Source organism: Pseudorasbora parva, chromosome 9 (genome assembly GCF_024679245.1).
Source record: "Pseudorasbora parva isolate DD20220531a chromosome 9, ASM2467924v1, whole genome shotgun sequence".
In the NCBI taxonomy this organism is placed as follows: Eukaryota; Metazoa; Chordata; class Actinopteri; order Cypriniformes; family Gobionidae; genus Pseudorasbora; species Pseudorasbora parva.
Genome location: NC_090180.1, coordinates 10,819,823 through 10,838,346, shown reverse-complemented (window position 1 = coordinate 10,838,346; position 18,524 = coordinate 10,819,823). Strand labels below are relative to the sequence as shown.

Below are 18,524 nucleotides of genomic sequence, written 5' to 3'. Positions count from 1 at the left end.
TGCAGCTGTGCGGGGTCAACAGTGTTTAACTCGTGTGGGAGACTGTTTAAGTGTATCTGCTCACTTGAGGATGTTTGCAGCTGAAAGGTAGGTCACGTTATTTTTATCTCAACAGGAGTGGTATGTGTGTGTGTGTGTGTGTGTGTGTGTGTGTGTGTGTGTGTGTGTGTGTGTGTGTGTGTGTGTGTGTGTGTGTGTGTGTGTGTGTGTGTGTGTGTGTGTGTGTGTGTGTGTGTGTGTGTGTGTGTGTGTTACTTTTGGTGTCTGGGATGCAGTCCGACATATGTCTACACCAATGTCCCACAATGCACTGCAACCACAGAACAGCTAGTTGAAGACATGAAACCTTCTGCATGACATGGTGACCCCTCACAAATAACCACATGAGACCACTGTCACCAGCACAGAGAGTTACACAACACATAGTGTTGTAGTGCGCATTCCTCATCATTATTTTGAGTATATGTACAATTTTGGACATGTAAGTCACACTTAGTGTAAAATGCCTGAATAACAATTTAAAAAATCACTGTATTAGATGCAAAATATCAAACCATGTTGTGTTTCATCATATCAACAATAAACATGTTTCACTAACAAAGTTCAACAAAGTTTCACTAAAGTCTAAAGGCTTGTTCAAGCCAAGGACGATAACTACAAAGATCCTGTATTGATTCTCATTGGCTGTCAGTGTTTTTATCACTCATCAAGTGGATAAGATCATTCTGAAAGTGATTCCAACTATATTGTTTCTCTGTGCCGTTATCATTATAGTTGTGGTGTGAAATGAAAAATCTAATCTGCTTCGAGTGTCGTCTAGCAACTCTCAATTCACTTCTTAGCTGTAAACGCCAAACTCTGGTCGAGCCAATCACATCGTGTATAGTCGGTGGGCGGGGCTTAATATAATGACGACCGAGTTGGGCGTACTTCTAGTTAACACAGAAACTGGCGAACGGCGGTCTTTCGAATCAGCTTTGACCGCGACTCTGGAAGACTTGGAGTTAAGCTTTTCTCTGAGAAAAGAACAAAGAACGGCACTGAAGTCATTCTTAAGAAGGGAAGATGTGTTCTGAGTTTTGCCGACCGGATACGGCGAAAGTTTAATCTGTCAACGAGCTCTGCTTCACCTTCGTTGCTCTGGTTGGTTGTAGCGATATCCAATTGCGTGCAGAGGGAGTTTGAAAGACAACCATTTATCCCACCCCTCGGATTGAGCCCTGTCAATGTTGAGTTTCCAGACCTAACATCTTAATGTGGGTCTGGCTTGTTGTTAGACTAATGAAATGATACGCTAAACTAATAAACTAAAATTGCCAGTAGGTGACAGTAAATGTCTAAATGAATAAATTATTATGTCATTCATTCAATTCTTTCAAACCAAGCAACCTACCCGTTTCTCTTGAAGCCAATACAGAAGTGACTTAAACTGCAATTCATCGACTGGCCACTTGAACAGGCTCCACAAGGGAGCAGAATCTCATTGAGCTCCATGTTAAAATGCCCAACTCTACATCAGGAAAAAAAACTGTTTTTTGTAGCCTGGTACAAACTGTGGTTTTGGTCTATTTGGCTAATTTTGCCCTCCATGACAACTGAGAGGGGGTGAATTTGTTCACATTATATAAAGCCTTTAAGTTCTGCATAATTAAGGGCGTGGTCATTTTGAGTGACAGGTGGATTGCCGTTTGTCTGCTGTCTGTTAGTCTTCACATCAACTTAGCTCCATTTACGTCCCGCCTCTTTGCCCATTTTCTGTTATCCGGGAGTGACGCGCGATGGGGCGCTGCCAAGATGGCATCGGCCGAGGTTTGAGGCTTCAAAACTGCTCTTCAGAACCCTATGGGTGACATCACGGATAGTATGTTCATATTTTTTTACAGTCTATGGTTCAAACGAGAGCAGGCAGCTCCGTATCTTTTCGAAATTGCTCTCACGGGTACTTTGATGTCATACAGTCATCGGTCTGCAACAGCGCTACTTCAACTCTAACACACCTATTTGCATTCTTTATGAATGAACCATTGAATCATTGGTTTACCCGATTGATTAGCTCAAAATGTGAATTTTTCGAAAGAAGTCTCTATCAATCAATGAACTTTATTTATATAGTGCTTTTACAATGACGATTGTTTTAAAGCAGCTTCACAGTGTTAAACAGGACAATATTGCAACAAAATTTGATTTGACTGTACAGTCGTTCTGGAGTTATCAGCTTATTTTAATTTATCATATAGCGACAATGTTGGCAGAACAATATTATAGTTATAATAGTTAACTATAAATATAATAGTTATAGAATTAAATAAGACCTAATTTATATTATTTTATTTGTATTCTTCATTGAACAACTTAGATCATAATTTTTGTTTCCCCAACTGAGCAAGCCAAGCCAAAGGCGTCAGTGGCAAGGAACCAAAACTCCTCCAGGGCATGATGAAGAAAAATAAACCTTGGGAGAAACCAGGCTCATTCGTGGTGCTAGTTCTCCTCTGACATATTAACAAACAGTGTATGATTATTACAAATGACAAAGGTTAATATTATTTCCTCCCAGTGTTGTCATATAATTCTACAAAATATAACCGTAGATTCATACAGCAATCCCTTTTGTCGGACAGAATTATAATTTAGCCTATATTTCATCAACAACACAAAACTCAGGAGCTAACTATGTTAGCTTAGATTTTTACAGCACACTCGATCCTTCTAGCTAATAGGGATGGGCTAGCCCAGAAATCTAGACACACCCTAGCGGCAGCAAATCTAATCTGCCGCGAATGTGGTCTAGCAACTCTCAATACACTTCTGAGCTGTAAAAACCAAACTCTGGTCAGGCCAATCACATCATGTATAGAGTCGGTGGGCGGGCTTAAGATAATGACGGCAGAGTTGCGTGCTACTTGACAATAAAGAAGCTGGCGAACGGCGTTCTTTCGAATCGGCTTTGGCCGCGACTCTGGAAGACTTGGAGTTAAGCTTTTCTTTGAGAAAAAAAACAAAGAACGGCACTGAAATCATTCTTAAGAAGGGAAGATGTGTTCTGAGTTTTGGCGACCAGATATGGCGAAAGTTAATCTATCAACTAGATTCACCTTTGTTGCTCTGGTTGGTTGTAGCACTATCCAATTGCGTGCAGAGCCCTGTCAATGGTGAGTTCCCAGACCCAACATCTTGATGTGGATCTGGCTTGTCAGGCTAGGGATAGGCAACAGTGGTCAAGTACTCGAGTACTCAAACGTGACAGCGACGATCGATCATGAAAATCGCCCTCACTTTAAAATAATACCCTGACTCTAAAAGCTAATTTATTTGATCAAAATACAATGTAAACAGTAATATTGTAAAATCCCTGTTTAAAATTGTCACTTTTATTTAAATATATTTTAAATGTAATTTATTCCTGTGATGGCAAAGCTGAATTTTTAGCAGTCACTCCAGTCTTTAGTGTCACATGATTCTTCAGAAATCATTCTAATATGCTGATTTGCTCAATAAACATTTCTTCTTATTATCAATTTTGAATATATCAGCTTATGTATATATATTTCCCACATCTACCTTTGAACAGGCAAATGGCTGATGTGTTGCAGCGCTGGCAGCCGGTCCCTAAGCCCATGAGGGAAGAGCATGAGTAATTTATGTAGGGTAGTGTTTCTGAGACAAGGACCCTTGAGAAATCTAATCACTTTCAACAGACTCAAAGAATTTGTCCTGGTGCATCAGGAAAATGGACACAAAACCCCCCAGAACTCTCTTGCCATCCTTGTTGCAGGAAGGTAAGCTACATTAAATCACACTAATCGCAAAACCGATAGACCCCCAAAAATGTCAACAGGTGCGACACACTGAAAGGATTAACATTTTTCTGCCTGTATCTTTATACAGAGGGGAGAAAAAAGAGACAACAAGAAGCAGGAGCCAGAATGACCTGGGTGGACGGCTGCCAGCAGCCAGCTGAAAGGGCTGCAATTTCAGCTATTGTGCGGGAAAAAAAACTGTGCCAAGTCCCATTACGTGAAATTGAATTTAACCTCCAATGCGATTAATTCAGATGTTGGTTCGTCTTTTTTCTAACCTCATGGCTGAATGCCACACACAGCGGCTTATTAAAATATGAATCCGCCTTCCTCTAAATAAGGAAGTGCCCTCGTCACACCTGATTGACATGGAGAAGGTAACTCGGTACATTTGGGCACAATTAACAAGCTATTTTTATCAACCGCAAGAGCTAGTAAATGAAAACTTAATAAACTGCTGTTTACATTCATTTTAGCCCACCTTTTGTAATCAATATCAGAGCTCTTGCCATCTGGTGAAAACACGGAAAACACAAAGAGAGTCGTGTTCAGTCATTTTCCTGCTAATTTGCAAAACACGAAAGACAACTGAACGTAATATCCAGGAAAATCAATCCGCTAATCCATCATTTAACCCGACGCTACGCTGACAGAGGGGTGACGTGCGGCTCGTCGCGGGCAGTGATGGCAAATCAAAAGGGCCATGTTCATTACGACAGGCCCCTCCCCAATTTTCCCACAAAACGTACGTATTTAGGGAGAAAAAGCGACACCCTTGAGCAGGCTACTCGGCCTGACAAAAGCCCCCAGCAGGAGCTGACCGAACTCACACATCAGGCTCTGTATCTGAACGCAGTACAATGGGCCACTGTGTTCTCATCCTCAGCTCAGCTTCAGTCAACATCACAGCAGTGCTTCACATCGCCAGCACTGCCCGGCCTATTACAGCGACACGACACGAGAGACCAGGAATGCTATCAGCAGTGGACATGCTAGGGGGAGAAAAAAACAAAACAACAAGCATCCAGCCACATTTACTCCTTTCGGTCTATGGGTCAGGTTTTGAATTCATACCACTGCAGTATTGTATTCTGTTTTTGTGTGTCAATAAAGCAATAAGCTACAAAAGACTGTGTGTTACTGTGAGAGCTGACAGGTAGATATCAACCAACATAGCCTTTAAATAACTTATTTATTTCATTTATTTTTCACTTATTTATTGGTTTTTTGACCAATAATAAGAATACTTTAATCTAGGACCTTGACATTGCTTTAAACTCTAAGGTTTAAAGGGTTAGTTTCCCCAAAAATGAAAATTCTCTCAATAATAGATTACTTGCCCTAATGTCGTTTGACACCCATAAGACTTTTGTTCTTCTTCAGAACACAAATGTAGATATTTTTGTCTAAATCCGATGGCTCAGAAAGGCCTTCATTGACACCAATGTTATTTCCTCTCTCAAAACCCATAAAAGGCACTAAAGATGTCGTTAGAAAGCCCATCTCACTACTGTGTCTCTACAATCATTTTATGAAGCAACGAGAATAGTTTTTGTGCGCAAATAAAAACTAAATAATGACTTATGTAGTGATGGGCCGATTTCAAAACAAATATTCGAACGGTTATGAATCAGTGTATCGATTCATGATTCAGATCGCCAATGTCAAGTGATTTCAGCAGTTTGACACGCGATTCGAATCATGAATCGATGAGAATATGAATATTGATTTTTAAAAAATATTGATTACACTGATTGTTTTGATAAAAGGGCAGCAACTGCAAGAGGATTCAACAATAACACATTCATTATTGGAATTATATATTTTATCATGTGTATTACTTTATCATGTTGTAATATATTTTAACATTTTCATCATGTAATATGTTTCAGGATACTAACATTAAAATATGATCTGCAGTCAGTCACAGATGTGCATTTACAGTTATTTTACATCAAGCTTTGAACACGACTCATCAGAATTTAGAGTCAGAATTGTCCTTTTTACAATGCTCTCTGAGTAAAAATGTTTCAAACAGGTGATTTCACAGCCCTGTTTTGTGCGGAGCTGAACCCGAGACATTTTTGTGAGCTTCAGAGTGAATTCTCCTCTCTTGGGCTGTTGCTATGGTGCTATGCACTTCCTCTGCAGCTGCCGCCCTGGTGTGGTGGGTGATAAGCATCAGGGATGCTGGGACACAAGCTCTCTTATCTGGACGCATGACCACAATCACTTCCTGTTCATTACCTCTCCTGCTAGGAAAACACATAGGAATTAATGCGGCCTGACCAATGAGCCGCTGCTAAAAACATACACGGAAAAACAAGCTCGGACACTACAGGGCACAAACATCCCATTATGTGTCAATCATCTAAGCCGGTTGTCTGCATTGATACATTAACAGGGAAATGTATGGGTTAACTAAAGCTAGTTTGACTGCAGCGCTTATGCCACAGTGCCGAGCTACGACGCAATAACAGCCCCTCCATTAGAATGCAGGTCTTGTTCCTTGTCAGGAAATAAAGATTGCTTTATTGATACATGCTGTTGCCATGACAAGCATCCACTAGATCTGTTTGGTTCAAGATTTCGGCATCCTTGCCAATCACACAAATTTGGCCTGGCTAATGAGTTTCAGCCTGATCAGGATCACATGGGTCTCCATGGCATCCTCAGATGTGCCTTGCGCCTGCATCGCTATTAGTCGGACCTACTGCAGTTCGTCACTATTGTAGTTTTGTTTACATAACAAATATAACTATTGATTACAGAGTAAACCTGAGACCAAAATTGTTCTCTTACTTGGATAATGGCGCCTTGGAAGTTATCTCTAGAACTGCAGCCTGCAAATGACCAGCATATTTGTTAAGAGGACAAAAATATCTCTATCATATTACAGTATTGATTGCGGGTGAACCTGAGCTGCAACTTTTCTTTGAAGTTTCCTTAGAAAAAACATGATGTGTAATGCTATTAATTAAATAGAGTGATGCTACACATGGACTTTATGAGGGTATGAAGAGTAAAACACAAAACTTGATGGCATGATTTTCATAGTTGCTGCATTACAATCACAACCATAACAATGGCAAACGTGATTTTCATCACATTTCACACAAACGTTTTAATTCTGTCATATTTTTTTCGCAATTGATTTTTCCCCCAGTCAAACAAAAACGTCTTTATGAAGCCCCTGTCGTATAACTGGCCAAAAAAACCCCCAAAAAAACCCTAAAAGATTTCATAAAAATATCCATATTATATATACTATATGATTTTAGTATATACAGTATACACACAAGTTAATGTATGTCAGTATATCACACGAGTCATATAGATGTGGTGCTTTTGTGCTGTTTTTTCTTTCCTTTTTGAAACCTGACAGTTGTGGTCACTTTGAAATAAATGTTAAATTTTCGCTTTCATTTGCCGCTGAAAAAAACAACGACAGCGACACGTTTGGAACAACGAGAGAAAATAATTAAAATCAGATATTAATATCTTTGCAGAACTATCTTTTTAATCTCATTAATTACAAATAACACCATTTACAAGTAAGCGGAAACACTTTGATTGCTATTTATCCTTGTATAATGTTCATTATAACATCATATTAGTGTCATAATGTTTTAAAATAATATTTGGCTTAATCTAACTACAGCTGAGCACTGTGAGTTTCTACCCAGTGAAACGTGTCAAATGCGAATGGCTGCCTGATCTCCGTTAACAGCACTAAAAGCATTAACTTCCTAACAAATTTAGAGGGTGCTTCATTTGTCTTCCAAGAAGCAATTTCGTGTTTTAACCACCTGTAGGAAGCTTTGTGACTCTCTCTCTCTCTCTCTCTCTCTCTCTCTCTCTCTCTCTCTCTCTCTCTCTCTCTCTCTCTCTCTCTCTCTCTCTCTCTCTCTCTCTCTCTCTCTCTCTCTCTCTCTCTCTCTCTCTCTCTCTCTCTCTCTCTCCCCTTAATGTGCCTCAGGACCTACGGCTGTGAGGTTCATTTGTTTGTGTAGTTTTCTTTGCCCATGTTTAATTACAATGGTGCAGCTGTTCCTCATTTACACTGGGGTCATATATTTGAATGCGTGTGTGTGTGTGTGTGTGTGTGTGTGTGTGTGTGTGTGTGTGTGTGTGTGTGTGTGTGTGTGTGTGTGTGTGTGTGTGTGTGTGTATCCCTCTCACTCTCTCTTTATCTCTCTCTCTTCGGGGCCTTGTTTGCAGAGAGCAAAAAAAGTGTGTCCACCACTATCAAACTGAGAGGTACTGAAACAGGGATGATTTTGTGGTTCGACTTCTAAGCCTCGACCCTTTAAATTGCAAGGTTGAAAAAAAAATCTTGTTATTAAAACGACAAAGGAACTATTTCCATCTTTTAAAACACATATAACACCTGTGTAATACTGATTTGCATTTCCTCGAACAGGGGAGGTATGAAACTGAATGCCCTGGGCTTCGAAAATTCATGAATTGTTTTATAGATCGGGTTTAATATTTGCGATGACAGACTCATTTTCACTCTTATCCAGAATAGGCTAGAAACATGCCCTTCCGGACAGATTTTAATATACTGTGCCTTTTGTCTTGCACGGTGAGAACCGTATTTTACTAAATCAGGACCACAAGACGCTGTTTCAATTGAAAGCTATGCGGAAATGAATGTTTGAAATGACTTTAAAGCTTATGTTTTAATGTTTAGTGTTTAAAATAATGGTAGTGGATGAAAGGCTGTTTTGATGGCAGACAGTCTCATATCCCAACTAATCTAATGTTAGCCTCAACCGCAAAACTTTTCAAAGTGCTTCTATAAAACAAATGGGTTTGGAACCATTTTTGACTCCATTTTCTATCCTTTCAGCGGGGAACCACGAAGAAGGTATGACTAATACAAAACAAAATTGAGTATGACTTTCTGTTGGTTTCCTGTTGAAATGAGCTCCTTGTTTTCTCTGTCCACAGCCTTTCATTTCCATTTCACTTGTAGCTATCCTGATAAGGTTTAAGTCTCTTTGAATTACCTTCTCTTTTGGCTATGAACGGCGTATGCACTTGCCGCACTAAAATTAATTGCTCTCTTGTGCGCCGCAGTCAGAGTAACGCATATTTTCATGCCTAATTTTAGGCTCATGAGTCGAGTTGAGTTGGCTGAGTGTCCTCTAAAAGCCTGAAAGTGTAAACACCCAAAATATGGAACATCGATCAGCCTCAACCCCTCAAATAATAACTTGGGCAAATGACTTGCTTCAAAGCTTTTCACCAGACCATGAACAAGCACTGAGGGGAGTTTCTCTGAAAGTCAAGCGTGCAATTATAACTTTAAGTCTGTTATTTTGGGTCGATTTTGACCTCAAACACAGCTGCTTGCAGTGAAGACAAAAAATAAAAAATAAAAGAGATGTTTGTTGAAAACATCTTTTTCTTCGTGCTCTTAACTTTTACATGCAGAGGAAACGTCCAAAAGACTTTCATGTACCGTATAAACATACTGCCATAGAGCTAACTTTTTACATTTGAACATAAAAAGCATGTATCAATGGTTTTCAAAAACAAAAAAGTCCTAAGCAGCAAGACAGATTTACTTAAACGCAATTCAGAAAAATTCAACATGGGCAATGCATTCTGGGAAATGAAGTGTTCTTCGACCCTAGTCCATCCATCTGCCCATCTCAAACCAGCCAACATTTAAACCTTGTCTTGACAAACTTTACTTGTCTAGATATATTGATTACAATATATATATATATATATATATATATATATATATATATATATATATATATATATATATATATATATATATATATATATATATATATATATATATTGTAATCAATATATCTAGACAAGTAAAGTTTGATATATATTATTATTATTATTTTATTTGAATTACTTTAAATTGTACTTCATTGCGTTCAAATTTGAATTGCAAATCTGCATTCTATTTGCTACGTCAATTCAAATTCAGGAACTGAACTGAATTTAAATTCTAAATTTAAAGATTCTTTCAACAACACAAAAAACTCTTGATAATAATTTAGAAAACAATAAATTACACTAAAATTCAAAAGAAAGACACCAAATGTTTATGATGAATTTCAGAAACTGCTGTAGATTTTCTAAATTGCATACATCAGATTATATTAATGTTTTTGAAGGAAATCTCTTATGTTGACCAAGGCCGCATTTATTTCATTAAAAATAAAGTACAGCAGTAATACTGTGAACATTTTTATTTAGTTTATCCTCTGATGGCAAAGCTGAATTTTCATCATCATTACTCCAGAGTCACATGATCCTTCAGAAATCATTCATATGCTGAATTCTGCTCAATAAATATTTCTTATTCTTATCAGTGTTGAAAACAGCATGTAAGAAACCATGACAAAATTATTTCCAGGATTCGTTGATGAATAGAAAGTTCAAAAGAACAGCTTTTTTTTTTTTTTATATAATTTTCTTCACTGTAACATTTGATCCTCACTGAATAAAAGTATTAGATTCTTCCAAAACAATTGTACTGACTCTAAAAGTTTAAATGGTCTATTCAATAATATAGAACAAGGCATCAGAATGCTCTCGTCATCTTGAAACCACATCACGATTAGTGCAATATTGATGTTTTGCACACCACCCTTCTTTTTGCACTTATAGGTTTTGATTACAGCTAATGATAAGCCTCAGAGAGTGGAGTCCATTTTGATGATTATGTTCCAGAGGAGAAAGGTGTGGGGCCCACCTGTTCTAGTGCTGCTGAAACACGATCTCACACTTGTCACAAGACAGTGATCGGGAACTCGCAACGTGCCCTTCCTGATCGCAGGAGAACAGAGGGCCAGGCATCAAAAGGCTGACAGGTGCCACTTAAACACCAAAGACTGAGCTGAATGAGGGGAAACACAACAGGCCATTAGTTCACCTACAGATGGGCTCACAAAGGCCAGGGTGTGCTCCTTCACAAAGCTGCCTTGCGCGTATCAGTCCTGACGTGCTGCTGGAAGTCCCTCCATGCAACAGCACCACACAATGGAGAGGCTGGCACTATTGTTGTGGCCAGAAACAAACAAACAAACGTGTATTTAACAGATGCTAGACTCATTGAAACCGCGCGCATGCCATAAAATAATAGAGGAAAGTTTGTGAATTAAGCAAACGGAGGATTTACAGTTCAAGATACGCCTTGCGTGTTTATGACACACGCACTCAAAAACTACAAACAAAGCAAAATGAATTATTATGGTGAGAGTCTTATGACGATATTAGCAATTAGGCTGAATGCAAAAGAGGATGTTTGGGATATTTTCAGGCTGCTCCGAAAATCCTGGATCCGCACCATAACTTTCATTACATTCTGCGAAGAAAAAAAAGTCTTTATGTGAAAATGATTGCAATATGTTTCATAGTAAGATTAAACTAAACAATTAAGCTATTCTGGATTGGTTTTCACAGAGCCATCTGTTTGGATGTTTCCTCAAACCGGGAGCCTAATCAGCTATTCATATGTAGACTGTCATTGGGCAAAGCAGACCCAAAAAAATGAGATGCCTCCAATGAATCGCAATCACAGATTTGTGCCAGAATTTTCTCGACGCGCATGGCGGCTCAAAAAAAAAAAAAAAACATTCCCCCAGCCAAAATAAAGCAAACACATGTCCAGATTTTATGATCATTATGTTCAGCTACTTAATGAGTTGATCTTTTGGCATTTTCTGCATCACACTAAACTGGCTGGTGTGCTAGCAGAGATAGAAGCTAATTATATTGAGAAAATAATCTTATTTTGTAACAAACATGGCTGCAGCGCTGTGTCACATTTGTTTGAATTACACGCAAGAAAGACTCAAAGATTGGGTAGGGCTGAACTGGGACTGACGACCAGCATCGTAAACACAGACGCAGACGACGTAAACATGTCACTAAAATTCAAGGCCGTAAAATGCAACTGAACGCTGTCTTTCTCACAGGAATGCTCGTGTTTATGGCCTTGCATTTTCCACAGTGACAAAGACGAAAATGGAACATACCAAGCAAGCAAAATTCCCACTTTTCATCCCCAGACACAAAGTGACACCTTAGCACTTCAGCACAGTCCTCTTCTGACTGACTCCAACAAGCTCTTTTCACCTCTTTACAACGTACTCCACTTATGCAGATTGTTCTTTGTCGTTTTGCATTTAATAGCATCACTGATAGATTTCCCAAACCACCATGGCTGATTAGAGATACCACATTATTTTCCTCGATTCTGTTTTTCAGGTTTGGCCCTCTGGGCCCATGGAACGAGCAATGACAACAATAATCATTCTTCCGGCATAATTAACAACACTTCTGTGGGCTTGGAGATCATGACCGGCAATCATTCTGGACTAGAGGTGCACTGATTACACTTTTTCTTTGCAGATACAGAGAAACAATCCAGTATCAGGGCTTTTTTGTTTAGTATTTTTCTAACTGTGGGAGAGAAAACGTCTGGAGAGAAATGGAGAGAATATGCCTGGACCAAGGGTTTTCAAAATTTTAAAGCCATGCAAGAACCTCCAGATATAGTTTGCACCACCTTCCAAAATATGAAGGCAGTTAGGCCTATTTTTATATTGATTTGAAGTGTGATATAAAAAGTGTGATGTTTTTGTATAGTCAATGTACTGAAGCTAAAAGAGATTATATATTTATATAACTTGAGGCCAACCCCAGAGTCAGTGCAAATCTTGTCCAACGATGTAAACCATTTATTGGAAAAAATAATAAAGCGTAAAGCGCACAGCTAAACCAGGTTAAATTTGTAACCGAACGTGACACACTAGTTTGAATATGCAGAATATAGAGGAAGGGAATATTTTCTATGAACAACTTCACTTTGTTCCTCACAAAGATATCAAATGACAAGTCATATGATAAAACTTTTATGATGTTATTTATTTTGGAGCTTGGCAGGATCAGTCACGTCTGGTTGCCATTCATTGGATACCAAAAGAAACGCGGCTGGTGGAGTTTCGTGATAGCGAGTATCATTTATGGTGTGCAAATAAATTTGATCTGCTACAGATCCTGTGAGAGTGTTTGGATAGTACATTATGTATTTAATTTCCACATATGGGGAAATTATATGTCTGTAAAGTCAAAGCAAACAAACTGAGCAGATTTTCTACCACACAATAGAAGAAAGTGAGAAGAAACAAGCCCACGTGTAATGGTCTTATATAATGAGTGCGTGTTTGTGTTTATCATTGTGTAGTTGAGTTGTAGGCTGACCTGTAGAGTCGTAATGAACAGTAGCTCGAGCCACAGAGCTTGTCTCTTTAGATATGCACACATGATATGCAATTAAAAACTCTATTCACATTCCAGTGAGGCTGTCAATCAGAAGCAAATCCTTTTTGACAGTAGCCAGTGAACCGTGCCAGCTAGCCACTGAACAGGAACTCAAACAGTAATGGCTTTTGTTACCAGCAAGACCAAATTTGGATGCAATTAAGTTGACCTTAAATGAGAATATATTGATATTGTGGAGACGAGACAATAATTGGATCTCTTCTTTCAGCAAATGTACATTTTAGTTTATTAACTGGCAATTGGTTTAGCATCTGCTGCAAAGATAACATTAAGAAGTCACCAGTAATAAGAAATGGTACGTCTGTACTGTAAAAAAAGATGGATGGCGCGCCTTTACTTTCTTCCGTTGGTGTAAGCGAAGCCGGCAATGTTCAAATATGGCACTGACATCTTGGAGCCCGAGTCTGCGCAGTAGTGAACGCCAAATTAAGCCACAATATCAAGCTCCCGGCCACACTCCCGCCTAATCAACAACTTTTTGTGAAATAAACAGTTATGGAAATGTAGCTAGAGATTAAAGTTAAAGATCCAATCTCCTCCCAGAGTTCCCAAAAATGCGCGTTAGTGCCTCAGTGACGACTACGCTCAGAGAGGCTGTCAATCATAATGTCACACCCCCATTTATATAGCATCAAATAACTAACTAAACCAAACTTATTTAAAGAACGAACACTTGAACTAACATTAGTGTGATTAAAAACAGCCTCAAAAGTGTAATTTGATTGTATAGTTTGTCTATGTCCCATTACATTTCATGGAGGGGGCAGGCTTTATGACCTATACTGCTTCCAATCACCTGAGGGCGATTGAGATGGGTCAGCTTTAGTTTTCAGGACTCATGTGGCAGGCTTGGTCTGTACTAACAGAGCACTTAGGTGACTACTGCAGACTATTCTAACCCATCAAAAAGTGTCAAACATTTGCAAAGATATCTGCCAAGTGTAGTGGGTCAGCCGATACTGTTACCAATCCAACACCAGCGCAGTTTTGTTTAAAAATTACATGTAGAATTTCTGTACCTCAGTGTGTTGAACTGATAATCACCATATTGTGTGTTAAACACAATCTAAATAAATACAACTTCATTATAAAGAAAAAAACTAATTAAAATACTGATACAATTTCATATGTTAAAAAAATACATTCATGAAAAACAAGTAAATATATTTATAGAAATAGGGCCTATATACTAAGAAATTAAAAGACATTTATGTTAACTGTATAGCGCAGCTTTTTAAAGAGGCAGCAACATATTATAGATAGGGCAGAAAAAGAAGGCTATAAATAATCTTTTAATGTGCTAAAGTATTATAATACGAAAGGGTCCAAAGTGCTTATGCCCATCCCATGAGCAGGATGATGTGCTTGATGCAACATGGAGTCCGCATTGAAAAGTTCAAAACATAAAGGGAATATATATCAATGCGTAGTTTATCTATCTCTGCAATATTTTACAGTTACAAATAATGACGTATCAAAGCAAATATCCACATCACTAGTGGAGATGGAAAAGCATCAAGAAAACAGTCACATCACTTTTGTGCATCTCTTCCTTGTGCTGTTGTGCTCGAAGCTTGACCTAGGCACAACATGAGCAAAGATCACAGCCTACGCAAACATCTCACATTTATGACAATCCACCCATGTGTGGCCGGCTGGTGTAATGTTGACATATGCTGTTGACATAGGAAAAACTCACAGATATCCGTCAGTGGAAAGACATCTCTGTTTAAAGCCATTTTGGAGTCACTGTACAATGCTTTCAAAATAATTTAAACATGAAGGTGTTAAAGCCCTAACACTGACACTGTTTATGCATACTGACATCCACATAACATTTAAAGGGTTAGTTCACCCAAAAAGGAAATGTATGTAATTAATGAAGTTATGCCAAATTATGTCCCTTATGTTGTTCCACACCCGCAAAACCTCCGTTCATCTACAGAACACAGTTTAAGATATTTTATTTAGTCCAACAGCATATCTAAGTGTATGTACACTATACACGCGATCCGAATCATGAATCAATCCGCTGATTCATGACCGTTTGAATCTTTATTTGAGTTTTGAAAACAAACGCGAAAGAGAAGACAATGCTGAATAAAGTTGTAGTTTTTGTTATTTTTGGACCAAAATGTATTTTCGATGCTTCAAGGGATACTAATTAACCAACTGATGTCCCATATGGACTAATTTGATGATGTTTTTATTCCTTTTCTGGACACGGACAGTATAGTGTACATACACTTAGATACGCTCTCGGACTAAATATAAAATGTCTTAAACTGTGTTCTGAAGATGAACGGAGGTCTTACGGGTGTGGAACAACATTAGGGACATAATTTGGCAAAACTTCATTAATGACATACATTTCATTTTTGGGTGAACTAACCTTTTAACAATTCAGCCAAACTCTGACCATACAATTTGTGGCTTTCATATAAAAAAATGTTATAGAAATACATGGCACTTTCACAAATAGGTTCTGAAAGGTTTATATATTTTTTGTCAACAAATGATCAATTAAAGGATATGCTTAACTTTCTGAAAATGTTTACAAATTAAATATGAACTTTTTTTATTTACTGTGCTTTTCAAATGAGGTTTGTAACCAAATTAACACAAATTAGAGTTTAAAAACAGTTCATGTTAGATTTGGTAATTAAATATTTAAAGGTGCACTGTGTCCATTTTAGCGGCATCTAGTGGTGAGGTTGCGAATTGCAACAATCCACCGCTCACCCCTCCCTTTCAAAGCACATAGAGAAGCTATGGTGGCTGACACAGGACAAAGATCAAGGGACAGCAGAGAGTAGCTAGCGCTCTGTAGAGTTTGTCCCTTTAGGGCTACAGTAGAAACATGGCGGTGCAAAATGTCAACTTCACTGTAAGGGGACCAGTGGTGTATGTAGATAGAAATTACTCCTTCTACGGTAATAAAAACATAACGGTTCATTATGTAAGGTCTGAAAATACAGTTATGTATATTATATTGCATTTCTTTCAATTGATCCTCATAAATATTACACACTCCACCTTTAGAAGAAGAAACAAATAAATTAAGATGCATTAATTCAAGCCCTTTAATGGGTGAATACAGAATGTGATGTGTGTAAAACTATACTTTTTATGCTATGTTAAACATATCTAATAGATGGATGGAAAGATGGAAAGTGCCACATGATTTGTAAATTTACATGCTTAACTTTGAGCCATGAACAATAAACATGTTGGATTGTTGTACAGCAAACGACTTACCATATGATATCATATGAACAATACAACATCAAATACAAACAGACTGCTGCATGCATTGATTTTCTCTCACATTTGGGGGGGGGTGTCACTCAGTCTCACCCTGTCATCACATCACTCTTTCTGAGAAGCAGTGACCTGGTAAACAGAGATTACCAGAGCCATGGCTCCTCTCTCCTTCTCTCTGAGTCAAATCAGCTTCCACTCTCAGTGCTCAGATGATAAGTCCGTTAGCTCCTTTTGTTAAAAAATGCACATGCGTGTAATGATCATTGCAGCTGGAGATGAAGGGGGTGGGAGGGGAGTTTGAATACTCTTGACTAACAAACACAAAAGACAACGTATTATGTCAGGGTCGACATCCTGGGACCCTCTGACATCCAGGACCACCAAAGATCTCAGTAATTTCTACTTAATTGAAAATGCCTGTGGCTAAGACACGCACACAGAAGACTTTATATTACAGAGCATGGCCCATGACAGCAATACATATTTGAGATATCTAATTTCTCATCCGTTTTTAATGTAATCTCCTTAAGAGCAGGAATCACATTTGGAATGTACTAAGACTTAAAAAACACAGACAGAAGATTCAGGAGACTGTAGTCCATAACTGTAATTTTGTAGGTTTTCAACTGGCAAATGTTTATAGGTGTCTGTCTCGAGACAAAACGCTAAATAATAATAAAAAAGCCGTCTGTTTGAAGGGTATGAAAAATGTGCGTCAATAAAAAAAACCACAGGCCTGTTTTGCTCACCAACTCTCTACGATTTGCTCTTGCTTTAAATGCTTAAGCAATTAAATCCTCTGGTATCAGCCTAATTCATTCATACACTGGGAAAAAAATATGTAGGATTTACTTTAAGCATGCTAGTAAAATTCACAAATAATAAACAGCAAGTAACATCGAATTACATGTGAAATTTTGTAGTAGTTCTTTCTAGTACAATGTACTTACAATAAGCTTTAATTTAATTGACAACTTTTGCTGTAAGTATCATTCAAACTTTGTACACTGTAAAAAGAAAATTATGATCAATACGTTATGATAACGTGTTTTTACATTGCTTTAACTCATCAAAATAAGTTAAGCAATTTAAAACATTTAATTGAACTCATTTTTTAAAGCAAGTTTTTGTCATTTAAGTTGAAATGACTTAAACATCCAAGTTGATTGTATTCTTAATCATTTAAGGCAGCAATTTTTTTTTACAGTGACAATGATTCCAATCAGTTAGATCTCATCGCCTGACAGCGCACAAGGTTACAGACCGTAAACAAGCAAAACCTGTGAAATTTGGGAGCGTTTGAGCCCTCGCCATTCCTTAAAACCACATCAACGACAGACTTACAAGACAATGAGTCATGCGTAGTGTTAACAGCTTGCTTGCATTATCTCATTGGCTGTAATAACTTCGAGCCTGCAAACTCCATTAATACAGCGACTTGAACACCAGCTGAAAGTCATTAGGCGTGAAATAAATCATTCACTTTGATATAGGTTGGTTTGAGAGGAGTAGTTTTGTTGGCCATTAATGGTCAGGGGCTGCATCTCTGCCCGCTTTCATAATCCCAAACAGACTGTAATCCAATCTCTCCAGAGTACCCCTCAAGACCACTCTTGACTTCCTTAACAGCAGCACTCATGTAAAGCACACATCAGAGGTGCAGATTCAAAGAGTTCTGTGCGGGGTCTTCAAATTCAGATTGAATTGCCTTTGCATTTATTTGCATGGGGAACACTTGCTTAGCAAAGCAACACTGTGTAAAATGCCAGAGCAGGTAGCATGATAAGCACAGGGTGATAAGAACCAAACTGTATAGCGCAGGAAGTGTGGAGCATTAAGTTCAGATAGTCTGTGTACAAAGTCAAAGTTGCTTGGCTTTTTTAATCCTCGCAGCAATAACTTCAGGCTCCGAACGTGTACCTTTCCCTGCACAAAAAGCATTGCGCTAGACAAACACAGACTTTCTTGCATTTACACGTTTTGCTGAACTGCAGAAAATCCACAACAAAGTGCACTGCAACTGAACGCTTTTAAACCAGCGTATGTCTCCAAGGCTCGGACCTAAAAATCCATAGCGTGTGAATAAAGATACAGTGCTTGTTTTTATATCTTTCTGTCCACATCAAACAGAAA

General features: G+C 38.3%; 1 protein-coding gene across 2 annotated transcripts in view; it reads right to left on the bottom strand.

Annotated features, from left to right (window-relative positions):
* Positions 1-18,524, bottom strand: part of tox (thymocyte selection-associated high mobility group box) — a 66,709-nt gene that overhangs the window by 46,267 nt on the left and 1,918 nt on the right. The window lies entirely within an intron of this gene.